This window comes from Triturus cristatus, chromosome 3_2 (assembly GCF_964204655.1).
Source record: "Triturus cristatus chromosome 3_2, aTriCri1.1, whole genome shotgun sequence".
Classification (NCBI taxonomy): domain Eukaryota; kingdom Metazoa; phylum Chordata; class Amphibia; order Caudata; family Salamandridae; genus Triturus; species Triturus cristatus.
The window spans coordinates 884,674,654-884,698,124 of NC_140584.1; the positions used below are offsets into that span (position 1 = coordinate 884,674,654).

At 47.9% G+C, this 23,471-nt stretch overlaps 1 protein-coding gene across 33 annotated transcripts in view; it reads right to left on the reverse strand.

The window, feature by feature from the left end:
- Nucleotides 1-23,471, reverse strand: part of NCOR1 (nuclear receptor corepressor 1) — a 1,832,391-nt gene that overhangs the window by 936,742 nt on the left and 872,178 nt on the right. The window lies entirely within an intron of this gene.

The following is a 23,471-nucleotide window of genomic DNA, read 5'->3' on the forward strand; positions in this document are numbered from 1 at the left end:
GCCCTAAGTGTGGGTCAGAAACCGGTGGAGACCAGTTGCTGAAGGCAGCAAAAGGCCTGGGGAAGCTCACAAAGGTGGTAAGCCTTTGAAGCTTCCCCCTTTGTGGACCCTGCCCATCCTGGGGGAGGAGGCTTGGCACCTCGTCCCAGGATGTGCATTGTTTCAGGCCCCCCGAGAGCAGCAGGCTCTCGACCTAGGGGTCAAGAAACATGTCTGGTGGTAGCAGCTGAAAGCAGCCACTCAACCTGGACACTAGTGGTAGGTCGTTTTTCAGGGGGCATCTCTAAGAAGTCCTCTGTGTGCATTTCTCATTAAATCCCACACTTGCATAAGTGTGGGTTTAATGTGCTGAAAAGTGCGATACCAAACTTCTCAGGTTTCAGTGTAGCCATTATGGTACTGTGGAGTTCGTAATGACAAACTCCTAACACCATATACTCTTAATGGCAGCACTGCACTGACAATGTCTAAGAATTGACTTAGACACTGTAGGGGTACAGGGCTCATGCACCTGTGCCCTTCAACACTGATATAGTGCACCCAGCAAGAGGGGTGACTGATCTATACCAGGGCAGTGGGATGTAGGCATGACACGCAGGGATGTGTCATGTCAACTCTTCACTTTGTTCTGCAACAAAACACGCAGCCTGCAAAGGCAGTGTTTGAGTGTAAAGGTACAGGATCTCTAAGAGTGGCAGAAGAAGTGCTGCAGCCCTTAGAGGTCTTCCCTGGTCACAGTTCCCTGGGTATCTGTGGTACCATCTACCAAGGACTGACCTGCGGCCAGAAAGAGCCTATTGGGTTTGGTCTTCAATGCAGTTTTAGGGAAAGAACATAGGCCCTGGGTTCCCGATTGGCAGGAGCCCAAGTCACATTCAAAGTACATCAGCAGTTCAGAAAAAAGGGGTGGCAACCATACATTAAGAGGGCACTTTATCACAGAGGGCTTCTAAGGGTGGCACAATAAGTGCTCCAGCCCTTAGAGACCTCCTCTGGATACAGCGCCCATGGTACCTGTGGTACCATTTACAAGGGACAAACCCGATGCCAAAGAGTGCCAATTGGGTTTAGTTTTCAATGCAGTTTAGGGAAATAACATAGCCCCCGGGTACCGGTTTGCAAGGAACCCAGAGCGCACACACAGTCAAAGTACATCAGCGGTTTACAAAGTGGGGGCAACCATGCAAAAAGAGAGCATTTTCTTACACATCTCGCTAGACAAACGCACATCTATCACCAGGTCTGACCACACCCTCATTAACTTCAGCATAAACATCCCATACTACTGCAGAAACACCAATACCATATCTTCACAAAGAGGCTGGAACAAGAGCTCACAAGAACCGTGATCATCTAAATTCCTACACAAACTGCCTAAACAAAACAACCACCCTGAATCCATCTCAAACTTCAATGCCTGGGTCAAGACCCATGCAGATACCCTGACTCCATCCAAAGCTAAACAAAGCCACAAGAACCAAACTGCAAGCAAGATGGTCTATAGAAGAGCTCAGGCTCACCAAATGCCACTGCAAGCAACATGAACAGAGATGGAGACAAAGTCATAAGAGAACTTACAAATCTGCCCTTAAACGCTATTATCAGCAAATGAGAGCCACAAATCGCACTTCATGACCACATCGAATAAAACACCAATAGTGCCAAGAAAATCTTTGCCATAGTGAAGGACATCAAGTTTCCGTCAGCAAGCTCCACCAGTGACCATATGGACCTCTGCACCCAACTGTTTCAATTCTTCATCAAGAAGGTCACCAGCATCTATGAAAACTCTGAGCTCCAACAGGAACCTTCCACTCCTCCTGGCCATGTCTAAAAACCCCAAAGGACCACCCTGTTCACCTAGCCCACCAACACCACTTGAGAAACTGCAATAACCATGCAGTCTATAGACTCCGGAGCACCATCAGAACCCTACCCCCCTTCCCACAACTTTAAAGGAGTGGACGCCATGCCACGGTGCCTCTCCTAAAGAAACCTTCAGTAGACCTGTAGGCGCTAGCCATTTACTGGCCTATCTCCCTGCTACCCTAAATGACAAAACAAATTGAAAAGATGATCAACAAATGCCCAGCCAGCCACATCACTGACAATCACCTCCTCTGCGCTTTTTTATCTGGATTCAGGCACAACCACAGTACAGAGACTGCCATCATTGCCTCTAGGGATGACATCCAGATGCCCATGGGCATAATTAACACCACAGCCCTCATCCTTCTGGATCTTTCCACAGTCTTCAACACCGCCTCCCATCCTTATCCAATGATTGCACAAAGTCGGCATCCAAGGTCCCGCACTTTGCTGGATTCCCTCCTTCCTGACAGGTTACACCCAGTAGGTGAGCCTGGCCCCATTTACCTTGAATACCATCAACCTCATCTGAGGAGTTTCACAAGGATCCTCATTCAGCCTCACTCTGTTCAAAGCCTGCATGACCCCACTCACCAGGATCATCTGTGACAACAGAATCAACAAAAATAGTTTATGAGGATGAGACACAGCTCACACACTTTCTCTCAGACAAGACACCAAACACCCAGACCAAGACCAATTTCTCCACCTGCATGACAGAAGTCACCAGATGGATGAAAAACAACTGCCTCAAGCTCACCACAGGCAAGACTTAAGTAGTAATCTTTGGAAAAGACATCATTCTGGGGCTCCATCTGGTAGCCTGTCGAACTCTGTCCACACCACTTCCAGCAACCCAGGCAAAGAACCTCAGAATAGTTATCGATAACCAATTCCCCATGACTGGTAAAGTGAACACAGTCTCTGTCTCCAGCTAGGCTTGCCAACAACACTTGTATAACAGTGACCCAAGCCCTCATCACCAGAAAGGTGGACTATGGCTACATACTCCTGGCTGGCATCAGAGTTCAACTGACCAAAAGACTCAAAACTATACAAAACTCTGCGGCCATGATCACCCACAACCTCAACACCCCCCCGACCACCACCAACAATGACCATTAACTCACCCCTTGAGCTCACAATCAACAGACGAGTACTCTTAAAACTCCTCACGAAAACATACAAAGCCTTACACAACACAGACCCTCCGCACCTCAACAACAGCATGCCTACTGACCTACCAGACACCTCTGCTCAGCCAGACACCTACTCCATACGCCACCAGCATACTAAGACCAGATCTGGTGTGTGTGCCTTCTAGCTCACTCCTAAAGACTGGAAGGACCGGAGCCCCGAACATCAGAGCCTACTCCTCGGTTCTTAAATTCCACAAGAAACTGAAGTACTAGCCCTGACCCTGGCTTGGGGCCCATACTTTCCTGCTTTAGCACTAGGATACTGAGAGGAATGAACTTTAGTATATGGTGTGGTTGTGCGACCTCAATGAGTAATATATTCATCAACCCTCTTTATGACCTTAAGGTTTCGTTTGACAACCCTTCAGTTCAACCCTGGGTAGCTGGTGCTCTGAGCAGCAAGGCTTCAACAAAGGAACAAGTATAAAGAATTGAATCAGCAGGAAAACAATTGTGGAAGAAATCAACAAGGCACCAAACAAATCCAACACCAATTTAGAACAAGCATTGGCATAGCCAATAGGTCTCACCTTTGGAACCTTATAAGTGCTTAGCCATGCAACAGTTGATGTTGTTGCACAAAGGATATTGTGCTGCATAACTAAATACTTCTAAGGTCCCAATAGCGAGACCTATTGGCTATGTCAATGCTTGTTGAAAGTAGGTTATCTGTTTGGGCCAGATGAATGATCAAACAGAGATAATAGGCACACAATTGCAATGTTATATTTTAAAATAAACCATTCGATGGGGGGGGAGTGGGGAGGAGGGGGAGACAATGTCACTACCGCTTGCAAAAATTTAGACGTTGAGCTGAAATGTTCTGCTTCATGAACGTATTTTGTATCTTATTATTAATACTGATTACTTTAGTCATTGAGCATGTGAAATAGGTTAACAATCAAAGGCAAGCATGCACGCAGAGGTTTTAGATTTAGAGAGAGAGCAGGCCAAAAGAACTTGCGGAAAAGTTTAATTTCATGTTGGTTATTTGGAGACTTGTTTAAAAGACCGTAAGTAACTTTCCTTCTCCTTAGATATGGTTATAGAAGCAAAGTTGACATAATTTGTATCTGTACTCTCGATCTCCGTGAACTGGAGGCCATTATTTACTGCTTTAAAGCTAATAATGATCCCAGATAACACCAATTCAACCAAACCTCCTGCAAGCTGCCTGGAACTACAAGCATTAATTTAACAGTAGACCACAATAGTACTTGGATTATCCGGATAGGTGAGCATGCATTTTACCAGTGTGTTAGCTAAGTCCTTTCTTTAGAGCCTTTACCAGCAGTTGCTGTTATGTGTGCTTCTTCAGTATATTCAGTGATATTCACCTGCCCAGGCCTCTATCGAAGTGGGTCAGGGAGTGCATCTCCCAACCATTGCCTTATCAGCCCAGTGTAAATGAAATTCTGTACAAAGATTCATGACTAAGCACTAGGTAGAACACAAGCCCTATGACATGGTGCACCCTCTGCATTATTCCTTACCCTGCAGTATTCAGGGCAGAGCTGAAAGCAGCTGTGTATAAGGGACATACCTACTTTTGAGCCATTGGCAAAGCAAGGCCCATCATGATAGGCCCATTATTCACATGGCAAAAATCTGTGCACAACTCTCTTTGTGCACACAAAGCATAGTTTGCACACATCCCTTTTGTGAATTTGCCTATGCCTGTTCTGGAACAAGAAAAATGCAAAAGAACACTGTTAGCATGATAAATAATGATGAATCTTCCAATCCCATTAAAACCTCATACACAATATGTATGTGGACCTTTTGAAGTCTGTGGGTACAAGTCAATGGAGCAAAGAATAGCTAGTATGTTAAAATAACAGCATTTATTAAAATCGCCTCCGCTGTTGAAACATTTAAAAATCAGAACAATGGCTTTCTAATAGACATTAAAGATAAAAAAGTGCGCGTTATTTCAGGGGAGGCCTCTGAATTCAGAAAGGTGACTGATCAAAGGACGCAAGGGCTGGTTTCAAACATTGATTTGCACAGTTGCACTGAAGAACCCCCTTCCCTTCAGAATTCGGCAAGCTCTACTTCAGAGGAGCTCGATTGCCAGCTGCTGGAGAAAGCAAAACACGACACAGGGCAACTGGGTAATGAGGGAGCCACTCAATCAGCACACTGGAGAGTCTTTCAGACGGAAGAAGCCACAGTTCATCTGCCTGCACTTGGCTCCCAGGCGGCATACCGGATCTGTGGGAAAATGAAACTGACGAAAATAGAGGGGGAGAAGGGAGGGGTAGTGCAAACAGAGGAGCATGAATGAAGCTGACCAGGAGGCAGGGGGAGAAGAGAGGGGGTAGTGCGAGCAGAGGAGCCATTACAGAAACCCAGATGGCAGCAGTTCACGTTCACGCTCGCGTGAACGCCATCTTTAGGCCAGCAAAAGCCGGTGGGTAGCACTGTGAAACCCCGCTTACTAAAAGTCTCGCCAGAGCAACGCATTCGCTGGCTCAGGCGAGACCTAAAAAGAGACTATATTTATGTGTGTTTTTGACACCACAATGAAAACGATCCACAGGAGGGTTCCAGAATTTAAAAGGTAAAGTAAATCAGGTTATTTCACTCGACCGTGAACAAGTACTGGCAAATTCAATGAATTTGACACTTCAAAACGTTTTCACTAGGAAGTTTCGCTAGTTGGAATGCATTCACTTAAGAGTCCCTTTAGGTGACCAACTCCAGAAGGGAGCTAGTCAGGTGGTCCAGCAAGGTCCTCAGAGACAATTACTTCAGTAAGTAAAGCAGTATTCAGCCAGTTCAAGACACTTTTATCCATAGCAGGGATATCCTTTGGCAGTGGACCTGATGAAAGGGATGAATGATACTGAAGATTCTCCAAGGATGTGTTGTGGTCAACGTGAGTCTTGCTGCCACTACTCATCGGTCTACGAAAGGGTTGAGACGGTCCTGGTCACTGGGTCGACATCCCTCGAAGTCCTCTTGGTGCTTGCAGAAGTCCAATTGCCACTGGACTACTGGTCACCCATTACTGCAGTGTAAGGTCAATCCTTCCTAGGTTGAAAACTCGTCCTCTGGGGGTCCCAGCTGCACCTTGCCAACACTCCCAGCTCTGGCACAACTTTGCAATCGGGTCCTGCTCCCTGGTGCTGCACGGCAGCAGTAGCTTGAAGACTTTGGGCTAACAACTTTTCCCAGCAGTCTTCTAAGATGTTGTGCCCCTATTCTGTGAACAGGAGGCCAGTTCAACGGCCCTTGGAGTCTTTTGGATTTGGTTGGACTCTGGACGCGGCTTTTCCTCAAGCAGACACAGTAGGCACCGTCCCTCTTCTGTGCTAGCCACAAGGTGCACTCCACGATGGTGCAGTCTCCCTCTGCTGGCTCCACACGCCAGCAGGGTAGTCCTTCGGTCCTTCTTCCAGTCCAGTCAAGATCTTATTTCTTGTTGCTAGCGATGTCCTATATATGCTCAGAAAATTGACCTCAAGGTAGGAAGTGGTTGGTAGCAAACAGGCTGCCAGGTGCCCTCCCCTCCGATGGCCACTTCCTGGGAAGTGTGCTATATGGCTATCCCAAGATGCACCATATCTTACTGCCAACATCGCAGAATCCCACTCTTGACATCCACAGCTCCCTAGCCCAACCCAGAGAAGTAGCTACCAAGGGGGCTAGACGCCCATGGAAAACTGGTTTGACAACTGGCTTCCCCTTTCCTGTCCCTAGTGCAAGCCTGTCTACCTTAACACTAGAGCAGCCCCTCTCCCACGTGTTCCCTATTTGCCCTTCAAAGGCCGCTTCACCTTTGAAGATCGCCTTTTTCTGCAAACCCCTGTGTGGCATCTTGCCTGGGGGAGGTAACAACTCTTCCAGTAGAAGGCCTCTATTGTTATATTTTCTGGGAGTCCTTTGCATGTCTGTCCAGTATGGCAGAAAGCTGTCTGAAGAACAGACCACGGGTACAACAGTAAACAGGAACTAGAAACCTTGGGCAACTAAATTGGCAACTTCTAAAGCTACACTTTGCCCATGAGTGACATTACATTTGATGTAACCATTAAATCAGAATTAATCCACTTGTAACTCTGTACTTGCTAATGTGACTACTAGCCTTACCACAGTAAAAAAACAACTTTTTACAGTTTTTACTGCTGGAACATGAAAAAATACATGTTCCACTTCTTAATATACAGCACCTTAATTCAGGGGTCATTAGGCCTACCATAGTGGTGGCTTACACATATTTTAAAGGGAGGTTTGGATTTGAATTACCTTAAATGGCAAAGTTGAGTAAGCAGTGTAAAATTGCCCTTTCAGTCTGCAGTGGCAGACGGAGCAATGTTTTACCTTCTCCCACTCAGGGTGGCACAACAAGTGCTGCAGTTCCTGGGTGTGAGAAAGTGCCATCTTTCTTGAATGGTATGCCCCCACTTTTTGCTGAATTGCTGAATGTACTTTGACTGAGTGTGCCCTAGACTCCTGCCAATCAGGTGCCCAGGGCCCATGTTCCTTCCCTAAAACACACAAAAACCCAAATTGGCAAACCCTGGCCACATGTCAGCCCCTGGTAAATGGTACCCTAGGTACCCAGGGCCTTGTGACAAGGGAAGTCCTCTAAGGGCTTCAGCACTCATTGTGCCACCCTTAGAGGCCCTGTACCCTTACACACACACATTGCCTTTGCAGGCTGGGTGTCTGGGTGCAAGACAAAACAAAGTCGACATGGCACACATCCCCGTGTGCCATGCCCATCACCTACACTGCCATGGCATATATCAGCCACCCCTCTAGCTGGGTGCCTTATGCCAATGGTGTGGGCACAGGAGCAGGAGCCCTGTGCTCCTACAGTACCCAGGTCAATTCCTGGGCGCAGTAAGTGCGGTGCTGCCATTTAAGAGTACATGGTGCTGAGAGCTCGTCAAACACGAACTCCACAGCACCATAATGGCAACACTGAAGACTGAGTTTGGTATCAAACTTCTCAGCATATTAAACCCACACTGATGCCAGTGTGAGATTTAATGCACCAGGCGCCCCAGAGAGCATCTTAGAGATGCTCCCTTAAACCTATCCTACAATCCCCGTCTGCTCTGAGGCTGCCTAGGCTGCCACACAGCAGACATGTTGCTGGACCCCTGGGTGGGAGAGCCCCTGATCTCCTGGGCCTGCAACAATGCACATCCTGGGCGAGGTGCTAAATCTCCTCCCCCAGGATGGGCAGGGGGAAGCTTCAAAAGCATGCCGCCTCTGTGAGCTTCCCCAGGCCACTGCAACCCCCCACTCTGGCGGGAAGCTTGACCGGAAACCCCAAATAAGGACAGGGGATGTGCCAGCCTGCCAACCCCACCCCTCAGGTGGGGGAGGCGAGGTGAAGCACATCTCCAGGCTCTTGCCATCTTGAAGATGGGAAGCCCTACCCTATCAGGACTAGGCTACTGCCCCCTCCCACAGGAGAGAGGCAGGATAGGGGGTGTACCCACCCCAGGACAGCGACCCATTGGTCCCTGCCCTTCACCTACCTGTAACGCCCCTAAATCTAGTATTTAGGGGCACCCTGAACCTTCCTTCCCCAGATTCCAGATTCCGAAATACAAAGAAGAGCAAGAAAGAAAGACCTGCCCTGCAGCTGCTAAGAAGAGGAAGACACCAACTGCTTTGGCCCCAGCCCTACCGGCCTGTCGACCCTCGAACCTGCTCCTGCTCCAACCCGGCATCTCTTGTGGCCAGCAACCTCACAAACCCCGGAGGACCTGGCTACCTTTTGACTCTAAGCCCCTGGGACTCCCATGAGAAGAGGCTCTACTCAAAACCTACCTCTAATCCCTGGCAGCAGCCCGGAACCGCGAACCCACCACACTCTGCACCAGCCAAGCCTGGCCAGTACCGGAGTGAACAAAGACCACGAGGACGACCCCACGGCGACTGTGACCCCGAGTCCGGCACCCAAGGACCTCCCTCGACACTCCTGAAGAAGCCTGCAGCCTCAGAACAAGGTGCCCCCCCTACCGCGATCAACAGAGGGTAAGATTTCCCGACACCAAAAGGCACCCCTGCACGCGGCCCCCTGTGCCCAATCCCGGGGTACCTACCTATCCTCCAACTACCCAACTTACCTCTCGAAGTGGTGGTGGCACCTGAAGAATCCTCGTCCCCGAGCTTGCAGTCTTTTTCTAAACCGGAGATTTCCCATTGAAATCAATTGAGCTCCCGAAGGCTCAAAAGCACCCTGCACCCAGCTTCCCGAGTGGCCCTGGAAGTGAAACCTCTACACCTACCTACTTCCCCACTTGCCCTGAGTAAGTGACCAGGAGCCCAGCTCCCACAGCCGCGTGTCTTGCTAGTCAGCAGCCACCAACCAAGGCCCCCCTATCCCTCGTAGGATAACATTGGGCCTAACTCTCTCTGCACCCAGCCGCACTAGAGTCGCTGAGGGTGAACCAACTGTACCTACCTGACCCTGGGGGACCCCATAGTCTATGCCCAGAACCTCAACTCTGCCAGTCGAGTACTTACCTTTAAACCGATAACTCTATTTTCTTCATAGGGTATCATTGACTGGCTTTTTCCTGAAATTTCTTCTAAGTGTGGACTTTTCAAATATTAAAATATTCACCAAAAATCAGCCGATTAACGAAAACGAAAATACTCACCTGCTCTTAGGTGAGCTCCCAGGGCTGGATCTTGGGGCCCAGCACCGACTCTGAAAAATACTTACAACTGTACTTACCAGTAACCCAATTTTCTCCCATAGGAAATCATTGACTGTTTTTCTGTGAAACTTCTTCTAAGTGTCAATTTCTGCAACCTTTAAATATTCTTCAAAAATCGTAGAATATCTGAAAACGTAATTAGCTACCTGTTTTGGATAAAGGTCCCAGTACTGAGTCTAGGTACCCAGTACTGGATTACAAAAGTAACGAGAACATACTGTACCTGCAAGTTGAATTTTCTTCCATAGGGAAACTGACTGTTTTCTATGAAATATTTTTTAAGTGTCCTCTTTTAAAATAGCTAAATATTGTTTAAAAATCATCACAGTAATTAAGTCGACTTTCATCACTTTATTCAAAGTACTGACCCAGGACTGAATCTAGGATCCAGTCCTGGAATTCCAAAAGTAATCCAAAAAGTAATCTGTTGCAAATAACTTAAAATTTCTATTGAGCTCAATGCATGATTGTGTTTAAAATAGTGTTGCCTATTGCAATCACTTGTAACTGTTTACAAAAGTCAATTGCATATTGCAAAAGTATTTATATAAAGCATCTCATTCTGAGAAGGAATATGCTACTTACCAGTATGCATCTGTTCGTGGCATGTAGAGCTGCAGATCTACACACTTTTGCATAGATCCCCATCTGGTGTTGGGCCCGGATTTTTGCAGTTTGTTTTTCCTCTTGGAAAGTCTTTGGAAGTCACGAGGTCAGGGACTCCTCCTTTGGATGGTATTGCGCATGGGCTTCGGCTCCATCCTCAGATTGTTTTTCGCCAGCAGAGAAAGATGGAGCGTAGTAATAACAGTGAAGAAACCCATGTGTGTATCTAAATAAGATAAACTGGAACAGATACAGGTAGCCGGGGAAGCGGGTGGGCGTGTGTAGATCTGCAGCTCTACATGCCAAGAACAGATGCATACTGGTAAGTAGCATATTCCGTTCGAGGCATATGAGCTGCAGATTACACACTTTTGCTTAGACTATATAGCAGTTCCCAACCTTAGCGGCGACCACTGGTATCTGTTGCAATGGTTTGAAATAATGTTTTGAGTACAGCCTGGCCCACACTAGCTTGTTGCTTAGTTTGCACATCTACACAATAGTGTTTAGTGAAAGTGTGCGGTGTTGACCATGTAGCTGCTTTGCAGATATGATCTAATGGGATGTTCCCTAAAAATGCCATAAAAGCCCCTATCTTTCGTGTAGAATAGGCTTTAGGGGGAACGGATAGCGTTCCTTTTGCTTTGTGGTAGCAAATCTGAATGCATTTTACAATCCACCTAGCTATCCCTGATTTTGAGATGGGGTTGCCCTTGTGTGGTGGAGAGAAAGAGACCAACAGTTGTTTGGTCTTGCGGAAAGGTTGTGTTCTCTCGATGTAGTAGAGTAAGGCTCGTTTGACATCTAATGTGTGCAGAGCCCTTTCTGCAACGGTCTGTGGTTGCGAGAAAAATACTAGTAGTTCTACAGATTGGTTTAGGTGAAAAGAGAAAATGACATTAGGTAGGAATTTTGGGTTGGTACGGAGAACAACCTTGTTATGGTGCATGTGAAGAAAAGGTTCTTGTATGGTAAGTGCTTGGATCTCACTGACCCTTCTAAGGGAAGTGATGGCTACAAGGAAAGCTGTATTCCATGTTAGGAACTGTAGTTCGCATTTGTGTAAAGGTTCGAAGGGAGGCCCCATTAGCCTTGTGAGAACAATATTTAAGTTCCACACAGGTGAGGGTGGTAGACTGGGGGGAATTATTCTTTTTAGGCCTTCCATGAAGGCTTTAATGGCAGGCACTCTAAAGAGTTAAAGATGTTGCCTGTTTTGTAAGTAAGCTGCAATTGCTGCGAGGTGTAGTCGAATGGACGTATAGGCTAGATTACACCTTTGTAGGTGGAGTAAGTAGCCTATGATGTGTTGAATGGACACGTCCAGGGGATTGATGGTGTTGTTAGGCAATAAACAACTAATTGTTTCCACTTGGCAGCGTAGCACGCTCTAGTTGTAGGTCGTCTAGCTTCTCTGATGACGTTCATACAGTCAGGGGGAAGATTTAGGTACCCAAATTCTAGGATTTCAGGAGCCAGATCGCAAGGTTGAGCTGAGCTGGGTCCGGGTGTCTAATCTCTCCATGGTTCTGGGTTAGGAGGCATGGTGAGAGGTGTAGTTTTTAGTGTGGTACTACAGAGTGTTCCAGCAGCGTGGTGTACCACGGTTGTCTGGCCCACGTTGGAGCTACTAGGATTAGCGTGAGGGAGTGTTGTTGTAGTTTGCGCACCACTAATGGAATGAGTGGGAGAGGCGGAAAAGCGTACGCAAATTTGCCTGACCAGTTCATCCATATCACATTTCCTTTGGACAATGGGTGTGGGTATCTGGCGGCGGAGCTTGGGCATTTTGTCTTTTCGTGGGTGGCAAAGAGGTCTATCTGTGGATGCCCCCACATTTGAAAGAACGGATGAAGAACCTGTGGGTGAAGTTCCCACTCGTGGATTTGTTGTGTCTGTCTGTCTGCTGAGCAGATCTGCCACGGTGTTTTAGACTTCTGGGACATGTTGAGTTAGGAGAAAGATTTTGTGGGGAATTGCCCATCTCCATATGCTCTGTGCTAATTGAGAGAGCTGTGGAGAGTGTGTGCCGCCTTGTTTTTGTAAATAATACATGGCCATCATGTTGTCTGTGCGAATGAGGACTGCCTTGCCTGAAATCTGTATTCGAAAAGATTTTAGGGCTAAAAGGATTGCTAGTAACTCCAGATTGTTGATATGGAGTAACTTTTGTTGAGGCATCCATGTGCCCTGCAAGGTGAGATGTAATAGGTGAGCTCCCCAGCAGGAGAGCGATGCGTCCATTGTTAGTATCATCTGGGGAACCGGGTCCAGGATTGGTCGACCTTTGGAAAGGTTTGTGGTGTTCCACCACTGCAGAGAGCGATGGGTGCGACCGTCTAACAACACCAGATCTGTCAGTTGACCTTGGGCCTGGTTCCACTGGTGCGCTAAGCACTCTTGGAGGGGACGCATCTGGAGTCTTGCGTGGGGCACTATGAAAATGCAAGAGGCCATCATCCCTATTAGTTGCAAGAACACTCGTGCTGGAAGGGAGTGTTGAGGTATGAATTTTTGTCGCAAAGCCTGAATGCTTGCAATCCTGGCCGGATTGGGGTAGGCTATCGCTTTTGAGGTGTCTATGGTGGCACCGAGGTATTGTTTTATGTGGGATGGTTGTAGCTGTGACTTTTGGTGGGTCACCGTGAAGCCTAGTAGGTGAAGTAGTTCGATTGTGGTGGAGGTGTGTTGTACACACTGATTGTGTGAAGTGGCTTTTATCAGCCTATCGTCTAGGTATGGGAAGATGTGAATGTGCTGTCTTCTCAAGTGTGCCGCCACCACTGCCAGGCACTTGGTGAATACCCGTGGTGCTGTTGTGACTCCGAACGGGAGCACTTTCAATTGGTAGTGTTGTCCGTCCACTACAAATCAGAGGTACTTTCTGTGAGCATGGTGCACTGGAATGTGGAAGTATGCGTCTTTCATGTCCAGAGTGGTGAGGAAGTCGTTTTGGGAGAGGAGCGGAAGTACCTGCTGAAGCGTTACCATATGAAAATGGTCTGAGTGTATGTATGTGTTTAGGGGCCTTTTTGGTATGAGAAAATATAGGGAGTAGACCCCCATATTTTGTTGACTGACAGGAACGTGTTCTATTGCCTGTTTTTGTAGGAGGGAGATAAATTCCTGCTTTAGTAATTTTGAATGTTCTTGTGACATTGGGCGTTGCCTGGGTGGAATGTTTGGGGGGGTAGACGTTAGTTCTAGGCAGTAGCCTGACCGAATTATTTAGGTCACCCATTTATTCCTTCCTGCTAGCTACAGGCCCATCGCCTGCCTCCCATTCCCCGCAAAGATCTTTGAAAAGATCATGAATATCCAGCTGTCAAACTATATTCACCACAACAATCTACTGGATGACACCCAATTTGGGTTTCGACAGGGCCACGGAACAGAGACGGCACTGCTAAAAGCAGCAGATGAGATTAGATACACGATGGATAACGGAGGAGCCGCAGTCCTGATACTCTTGGACCTATCTGCGGCCTTCGACACGGTCGACCATGCCACCTTGATCGACCGTGTCGAGGCCATAGGAGTTACAGACAAAGCAAAAAACCTCCTGGCCTCATTTCTGTCAAACCGTCCGCAAACTGTGAAACTAGGCAATTTCACATCCCAGACCTTCTCCCTGCCATGTGGAGTACCGCAGGGATCCTCGCTAAGTCCGACACTATTCAACATCTATGTGTCGGACCTGGGGAGGGTCATAAAATCCTGCGGAATCTCCCTCACTACCTACGCCGACGACACCCAACTGGTGCTGTCGATATACAATGATGGAATCTCAGTGGCAGCCAATTTCCAAACGGGAATGAAGGCAATAAGCTCCTGGATGTCATCCAACTGTCTTAAACTCAATTCTGATAAGACAGAAGTGATGACATTCGGGAGGCTTCAACCCACCTGGTCCCCACAATGGTGGCCCCACCAGATGGGACAACCCCCAGAACCTGTATCGAAGGTACGCAACCTGGGTGTTATCTTCGATAACAAGCTGTCATTCCAGCAACATGCCAATTCAGTGGTTTCCTCTTCCTTTTACATACTAAAAAGGATAAAAAAATTAATTCCATACCTTCCTCCACATGCAGGCAAAACCCTGGTCAGTACATTAGTATTCTCCAAAACTGACTACTGCAATGCATTGCTACTCAATGCACAACAGAAGGTCCTCAATAAACTGCAAACAGTGCAGAATGCAGCAGCTAGGACTCTGCTTTCCATCCCTAAATTTGCATCTGTCTCACCCTACATCCGACAGCTACATTGGCTACCGGTGAGGAGCCGTATCAAATTCAAAGCTTTATGCATAGCATATAAGGCTATTCACGATCACGGACCGCTATTCCTAAGAAGAGCCTTTCGACCGCTTAAACACACAAGAGCCTTGCGCTCATCCTCTGCGCATCTACTCATGGTCCCCCGTACAAGAAGGGCCAATTGGGGTGACAAACGCTTCTCCGTGGCTACAGCCATACTATGGAATACACTTCCTCTATACATCAAGTGTGCTCCGACCCTTCTCAACTTTAGAAAAAAACTAAAGACATGGTTGTTCCCTGCCTAATCCTCCCTTCCTCCTGAGAGTTCCGCAACCACAGCGCCGAGACACCCTTGGGTATTTGCGCGCTCTAAAAATCGCCAAATAAATAAATAAATAAATAAAATATTTGTCTGAGGTGATGGTCTCCCAGACATGAAGGAAATTTTGGAGTCTGCCACCGACCGGAATGGTCTGGGGGCAGCGGGGGGGGGGGGGGGAGGGGGAGGGGGGAGTCATTGGGTAGGAGGTGTGGCAGAACGGGCATTGTTTGTTTTGCCTCTGCCCTTGTTGTTGTTACCCCTGTAGCTGCCTCTTTGGTAACATTTTGTAAAGGAGGTCTGTGTAGGGGATTTGTATGATGTGGAAGCTGTGTCTGAGGAGTAGCCTCTGTATTTACTCCGAAAGGAGGAGCAGCGAAAGGAGCGTCTGGGCAGGTGAGACTGTAAGGCCCCCATGGATTTTCCGGTATCCATTCTTTTTTCAATTTTTCTAAGGCCTCATCCACCTTTGGCCCAAATAGATGTTCCTGGTCAAAGGGATGGTTAAGGATGGAGGCTTGTACTTCTGGTTTAAACCCAGATACCCTTAACCAAGCATGGCGACGAAGAAGGACGCTGGTGTTGATGGCCCTGGAGGCTGTGTCTGCTGCATCTAGGGCACAACGTATGGAGGTATTCGTGATTGTTTTACCCTCTTGAATTAACTCGTTGGCCCTAGCTTTATATTTTTCAGGGAGATGGTGCATTATGCTTTCTAATTCGTCATAATGAGCCCTGTCATATCTGGCCAGTAGTGCCTGAGTGTTTGCTATACGCCATATGTTGGCCGCCTGGGATGCTGTGGGTTTGCCTGATGCATCTAGTAGTTTTGATTCCTTGTCAGGTGGTGGTGCATCACCTGACGCTTGTGAATTTGCCTTTTTACGTGCCGTATATACTACTAAACAATCTACTGGCGCTGGTCCTCTGATGTAGGAGGGATCTGAGGGAGCAGGTTTGTATTTTGTTTCAATACGTGGGTTAATGACCCTGACTCTAACTGGGTCCTTAAAAACTTCTGCCGCATGCTTTACCACCCCTTTGAGCATGGGCAGTATGGAGGTGGACCTATGTGAGGTATCCAATGTGTCTATGAGGAAATCTTCCTCCACGGGGTCGGTATGCAAGTCCACCCCAGGATAATGTGCCGCCCTTTGCAGAAGATGGTTGAACCCTACTGAATCTTCTGGTGGAGATGGTCTAGAAGGGTAAAGATCGTCTTGTGGTACGTTGGGGATATCTGGAATATTGTAATCGTCCCATGGATCTGGGGATCCTGTAGGGGTGGGGTCCTGTGGCACATCCCCTGTATCATGATATGGGTCCCCCTGATCATCATCGTCTGGAGACGGGGTCTGAGAACGATGAGGTGGGGGTGGAGAGGGCGGAGGGGGTGGAGGTGGGGAAGGAGGAGGAGGTGGAGGGGAGGGGAAGGTATTCTGAACGGAGAGGTAGCAGAGTGCTTCCCCTTTGGAGGTGGAGGCGGAGCAGGCTTCTCCAAATGGGTCTTTTTGGTAGAGAGTGTCAAATGTCCAGTTTTTGGATCCTTGGTCAGAGTTTTTTGCAAAGGGATCCGGTGTAAATAGCTCTAATGAGGTTATTTGGTCCGTCGGCGCCAAAGGCGTCGGGCCGATGTCTTTTTAGGTTTTTCTGTGCCGGTTTGTTGCTTAGAACCCGGCTTGGGAACCTCCGGTCTCTTGGTTGGCGCCGAGATGGGCTTCGGTTTGGAAGTGTCGGTGCCGGAGGCCTTGTGTGGTTTGGTCGGTACCGAAGATGGCGTTGGTACCGAAGAGCTGGGTTTCGACCCCGAGGGCTTCGGTGCGGAGCTCGGTGTCGAGATGGAGGCAGGTTTCTTTTTCGGTGCCGAAGTGTGTTTCTCAGCACTGCTGGTAGGCTGGCTCGGGCCCGAGCTGCCGGAAGGCTTACTTGGCTTCTTCACCGGGCCCGAAGGTGGGGTGTGGGAAGCAGCATCTCTGGTAGATTGGTACTCACGACCCTCTGCGCCAGAGTGATGTCTTCCACATCTGACTCGTCGGCCTCGGAAGCGCTGACGAGGTCCACTTCGGTGCGACGATGTTCCGGATCGTCTATGTCGTCTCCTAAGATGTCGACTGGAATGGACGTCAAGGAGTGTATCATGTTCCTTCTGGCTCTTCGGTCCCGAATAGTCTTTTTGGATCGGAAAGACTTACAGGCCGGACAGTCTCAAGCCTCATGTTCAGGGGAGAGGCAGAGGTTGCATACCTCATGAAGATCGGTGTGGGGAAATTTGGACCCACATCGAGGGCACTTTTTAAATGGAGTTCTTTCCATGAGCCGGGACCGGAGCTTGGGTAGGCCCGAAGGCCGCCGTCGACGACTGGAACCGAAGGTTTGTGCCGATGAGAAGGCGTGTTGATTGAAGCGATCGCGATCGAAACAATACAGCGAATTAGGGTGAGGATTGCGCGTCGATCGTCGAACTGGAAGCTGTTCGGAACAAGAGCGCGGAGATTACATCCGAGTCCGATGGCGGAAAAAAAGAATCTGAGGATGGAGCCGAAGCCCATGCGCAATACCATCCAAAGGAGGAGTCACCGACCTCTTGACCTCCAAAGACTTTCCAAGAGGAAAAGCAAACTGTAAACATCCGGGCCCAACACCAGATGGCGATCTATGCAAAAGTGTGTAATCTGCAGCTCATATGCCATGAACAGTATATTTTAATGCCAATTGTTGGTTCTAAAATAAAGCACGCATATATTTTTTATATATAAACCATTGGCCTAGAATTAAGTTATTGAGTGTGTGAGACCATTTGCTGACTGAGTGTGTTCAACAAATGCTTTACACTGTCCTTGGATACTGCCTTACTGCTCGACCAAGCTACCACTTTAGAGAGCAAGGTTATATTTAACTTTAGCCTCTGTCAAGCCCTTGGGGACTGTGGACTCTGAGCACCCTGTACGTATTAGGGACCAGTATATACAGAGCCACTTTCTCACACTGGGTAAACCTGGTACCATATACTAAGATTGATAAGTAAGTTAGGCTATGGCAATTGGGGTAAAGACAATTAAACAAGAATCATTTTTTGTGTCACTGAGTCCTGTTTAGAAGGGTTCCGAGCATTTCAGAGTCATTACACCAGTACCTAGCAGTCAAAATGCAGGCATAAAGTGGGGAGTAAACCTGCAAAAAGCCTGTTTCCTTAAAGGTACCCTCCCAGATGAGTTGTACGCTATAGATGTTAACACAACACATAAAATATTATATATACCTTATCTATCATAAAACAAGTGAGATTGATTAGAATGCATGTTTTTCCGCAACATTGCAGTCTCCTTCCACAAACTGGAATTTTTATGCTGGCGCTGGAAACATGCAGAGGTACCTTGAAATGCAGAGAATATTCACCACATAAAATAGTCAGCACTCACCTATTGTTTGTGATTTCCCCACTCTAAAAGATGTTGAGATTTAGATTCTACCATTGCAGTAGCTAATGAAGAAAGGGTAACCTGGGCAGAGGCCGAGTGATAGTGAGGAGTCACTGGTAATTGTTCGAGGGCAGCCGCATGATAAGTTGGCAGGTTAAGACAGAGTGGATTTATTTTAAATCCTCTCCTTCTACAAAGGTCTTTGGTTTAGCTGATGATAGGACCAAGAAGGAGAATTAACCAGCCAAGGATATTAAATGTTATCTCTGTGCCTGCATTGGAATCTGAAGACTTTATCTTCTCCTCATGACCCTCCTCCTTCCTGGTCTTAACTTTGTTCTTCAGCTTCACCACCTCCGTGTGTTGGCCAAACAACGAAAAGCCAGACAATGAGACACTGAATAATCTTGAGCTGCACATAAGGTTTTATGGTAGGTAGGTGCAATCAGTAATAAAGGCACAGAGTAATCCCATGACTGCCAAAATGCACCCAATTAATACTTTACAAATAAGAAAAGCATATTTACTGGGTAAAAGCCTGTGGAAAGGCAGAAAACACTTCACTAGTCTTGAAAGATGTTAAAGACATCAGGTCAAGGCGGAAAAAAAAAATTCTGATGTTATTTCCTCAGAAAAACCAGGTGAGAAAGCACCGAGCGTGTTCCAGGATCATAACAACAAGCTTGAAAACAGAACTGACTTGGTGACGCAACCAGGGTCGAAATGGGAACCAAAAGATATGTGATGGGTTTGGGCAGACAGGTATAAGGGGTTCTTCGCCCAGAAAAAAATTGGGGAAAATTAGCAAAAATGGTGCATTCTACAACACATTTTAAATTACATATTAAATTGTATCAACTTTTAAAGTATATTAAATGATGACCTTATGGGGGGCGGAGCATGCCTGACCACGATGGCAGCGAGTTAAGGGAGCTCCGCTGATAGCCATCAATATCCGCCATAATCCTGGGGTTTTTCCAGCCTGCTGTCCTATTCTGAGGGGTCACTGCCGCATTATTGGCGGGGACTACCTGGGGGGCCAGACAGTTCCGAAATTGGGGCCTGCTGGCAGATACAAACGTCGGCGGCAGCCGGAGCAGCGCGTGTGATCCGGAGGCCTTCGTGCAGCGGGGCAGAGAAGCGCGCCTGTGCGTTGACCTCGAGAGCTGGGAACGAGCGCCTCAACTTCGCCAAGCAAAGCCCAGAGGAGCGGTGCCGGAACAAAGGCAGCGAAGCATCAGGCGGTGATCCAGCCTGTGACGTGGTCAGAGGTATTCTGTAACGAGCTGGGTTGCGGCACGGCCTGCTCCGGCGGCCGGCGGTTCCAAACGCATCCTGAAGTCTGGGGCCTCCCCTGGGAGCGGACGGTGGACAAAGTGAGTTGCGCCGCTCTGCCAACCCTGGGGAGAACTGAGATCACGCCGGAGCATTGACGAGACCCAGCACCGGTGTCCATAACTGTGAGCGGCCACAAATCTCCCACCAAGATGGGCAAAGAATGAGTGGTGGACGCTGCATTGCTCCGACCAGTCTGTCACAGAGAGCAGCTAAGCCTCTATATGTACTATGGCCTGGGCTGAGGGCCCACAAGAGCAACAAACGGGCCATTTTACGGTGTTCTGGTGAAGTCCCTGAGCTGCGGCCCGGCACAGCGCTTCCAAAATATTAACACCTGAGCTGCATATAATAATAGTGGATCCCCGGGCAGTTCTGGGTCTCCCCTGCCCTGTAGCAGTTTGGCGCTGGGCCCGACCTGGAACCTGAGGGACACAACATTGCCACTCACAGTGGCCTCTGAGGGCTGGCTTGCGCTCCATGAGCAGCGGTACACATCGAAGTTGGATGCCATGAGTCTGAGTCTTCTCCGTGGCGTGCCCCCCCCCCACGACATACGGAAGCCCCATCATTCCGGCCCATACTGAGTGTAGAAGCACAGCAACGCATAAAAGTAGCAGGCCTCAGAGTTTGATCAAAGCACACTTTCCCACTGCACAATAATGGGTAAATCGGACAAACTTCAATCGAAATTGCAGTCTGAGCTCTGCAAAACCCCCAGATCACAGGAACCCACCCCCACTGATCCTGAAACCACATCAGACAACCAGGAGGCGTCAGCAGATACAGATTTGAAGCAAATATTGCGTACCATGCAGCAAAGCCTCTCCAAAATAGATGCCTTGTCCCGCATGGACAAGGTGTTCAGACGCCTCGACAAACATTGCGACAGACTCAACGCGGAGGAGCAAATAATATCGGATGTGGAGGACATCGTGAATGCGGACTCGGAAACCGATAAAGAGAGGGACAAAATTCTTCTAGAGCTTCAATCCAGAGCAGAAGACTTGGAAGCGAGGTCGAGATGGAACAATATCCGTATTTTGGGGGTGGCGAAGTCGACAAATATAGGGAACATGGAACAGCACGTGGAGAAACTACCAGTAGCTCTCCTAGGCAAAGATACCTTCTCAGATATATTTATAGTGGAGCGGGTCCACCGGACCTTGGCGCCTCGACTGGTACCGGGAACGGCTCCGCGACCCATAATCGCAAGACTGTTAAATTACTGAGATCCTGATGCTGCCCTGAGGAAGGCGCGTGAGCTTGGGACGCTGCAACATGAGGACGCATATATCCTTATTGCCTGACTTCACTCTACAAGTTCAAGAGGCAAGACGACTCTTCATTCCCGCTAAAGAGAGACACAGAGATGAACCTGGAGTACAGCATGCAATACCCAGCTAAGCTAAGGGTCAGAGCAGATGGCAAGGTACATTTCTTTACAGACCCCAAAGCTGTTCTACGCCTTTCTTTTTACAAAAAAAAAGAACAAAATTCGAGGCGGCGGGGGTCACCCAGTGGCACTTGTCCAAACACAGACCCCCCTCCCCCCGTACTTAAAGAGGCACTCAATAGGCATTGCAGTTTTGCAAGAGACATCTCAGGGCAGAAAATAGCGGGGCAGTGCAGCTCAAACAGGGACAGGAATTCAATTGCGTCCTTAATCGGGATGTGGACAGATCACAGGGTCTGCCCAGCAGCAGCGGCTGCGTTAGCCATAATGAACATCATGCGCAGAGGTGGCCTTTTAGACATTTGGAGACACAGATCACCATCAGTGAGGGGTAGTACGCATTACTCCTCAGCCTATGACACACACTTTTACATTTGAATACAGGTCACCTAGAATCCCTGCATTCACCTGGCGCTTCCTGCCATATTCTTTATTAGATGCCGTCGTCAAAGCAGGCCTGATGAAAACAAAAGAAGTTTTTTAAACAAACAATTTCTCTGTCACAAAATTTGCCACGATCTGGAAAAACCTTCAAGGTGTTTATTAGAGGGGTGGTGATTTCCTCGCATGCAAGAGTCCTCCGTTCTATACGCATCAGGCTAGCTACCCTGGAAAAATAGAAACGGCACTAGCGAGGTCCGATGGAACCCAGGCCACTGCGAAACTTGGTAGAATTTCAAGGTAAAGCAAACAACGACATTAAACATATGTGAAAGTATGCCACCACACGCTGTTATGGGGAGCGGGAGAGGCCTGGGGTCATGCTGGCCGGGATCCTAAGGCCCAAAAGGGATTTAGACAAAATGATGGACATGACAGACGAAGACGGATGCACTCTGCGTACATCAAAGGAAATCGCGGCTCACTTTCGCACATATTACCAGACACTGTATAGAACCCAAATTCCGACTGATTATGATGAGCTTGATGAATACTTGTCCTACATCAAAATACCGTGGTTTCTGACGGAGCATAGGGAACATCTGATGGCTCCTTTGGAATCAGATGAAATAGGGAAGCGCTGCATAGTATGGCAGCAGGAAAAGCACCGGGGGCAGATGGTTTATCAGTGGCTTTTACAAAGAGTTTCAGGAACTGCTGATCCCTTACCATAAAATGCTCGTCGAGGAAATGGAGAATATGGAATCATGCCCTCCTCCTTACGCAAGGCTGTGATAGTAACACTGTTGAAGGTGGACTGTTCCTCCTCAACGTGGATGCGAAAATCTACGCAAAAATTTTGGAAAACAGGTTGGCGCCTTTGTTGCCAGGCGTTATTCGCCTGGAGCAAGCGTGTTTCACCCCTAGTCATAATTTAACACAGAACATGAGGACGCATTTCAGAGTGGTGCAGAGACTGAATCCGGAGGTCAAGGCTGGTGTCGTATGTCTCTATGCCGAGAATGCCTTTGACTCCATGGAGTGGGGGTTTATTTTCGCTGTTCTGCATAGAATCGGGGAGATATTCCTGCGCCTGATCTCGGTTTTATATGCAAAAGTTACTATTTGTGTAACGATACATCTGTAAGAGACATTAGTTAGTGATAGATTCCATACTATCCCCAGGTGTCAGACTGGATCCGGAAAGTTTTGCTAGCAGTACTGTGAGAAGTTGGCCTGATATATGATGTCACTAATTCTAGTGTACACCTTGTATCAGTCCAAACAACCCTTATGGTGATTGGTTGTAAAGTCAACCTTATAGACCAGCTATCCTAGTGGTAGCATGGACAAGAGCAGTCTTAGGCTAAACTCTGTATGGCATGTGAAGCCAGCTGTTATACCATATGTAACCCCTTGAATACCAAATAAAAGGACACCACAACAGATATATATATATAAAATAAAGTGTATTTATTCTAGTCAAACCCTCAGCACTCTTTATGAGATTCGAGTACAACACAGTCTTATTTAAGCATACATTAAGTCACACAGGTAAGTAATACAGTTAGGCCCTAGGGGCCGCGCAAACCATATACTAAGAAAGTGGTATAAGGACCACTGTCACGAACACAGGATAGGCCTAGGGAATCGCTGGGGCTACACTATACTACCAAAGGTTAGGAAGTGGGAGGCCCACGGGATTCAGGTCCAGAGTGGAAACACTCACGCGTAATGCGTAAAAGTCGATAGAATTACTAGCAGTTAGAAATTAACAGTTTTAGGACACTTCTGGTATAGCTAGAAAGTCGAGACTCGGAAACTAGACCCTAGGATAGTCAATACCCTTGTGAGCACCGAAGTACTCAAGTTACCTAGCCCACGGGCTGCGGGTGCATAGGTGTGAACTTGCGTCAGGTTTCGTCGTTGACTT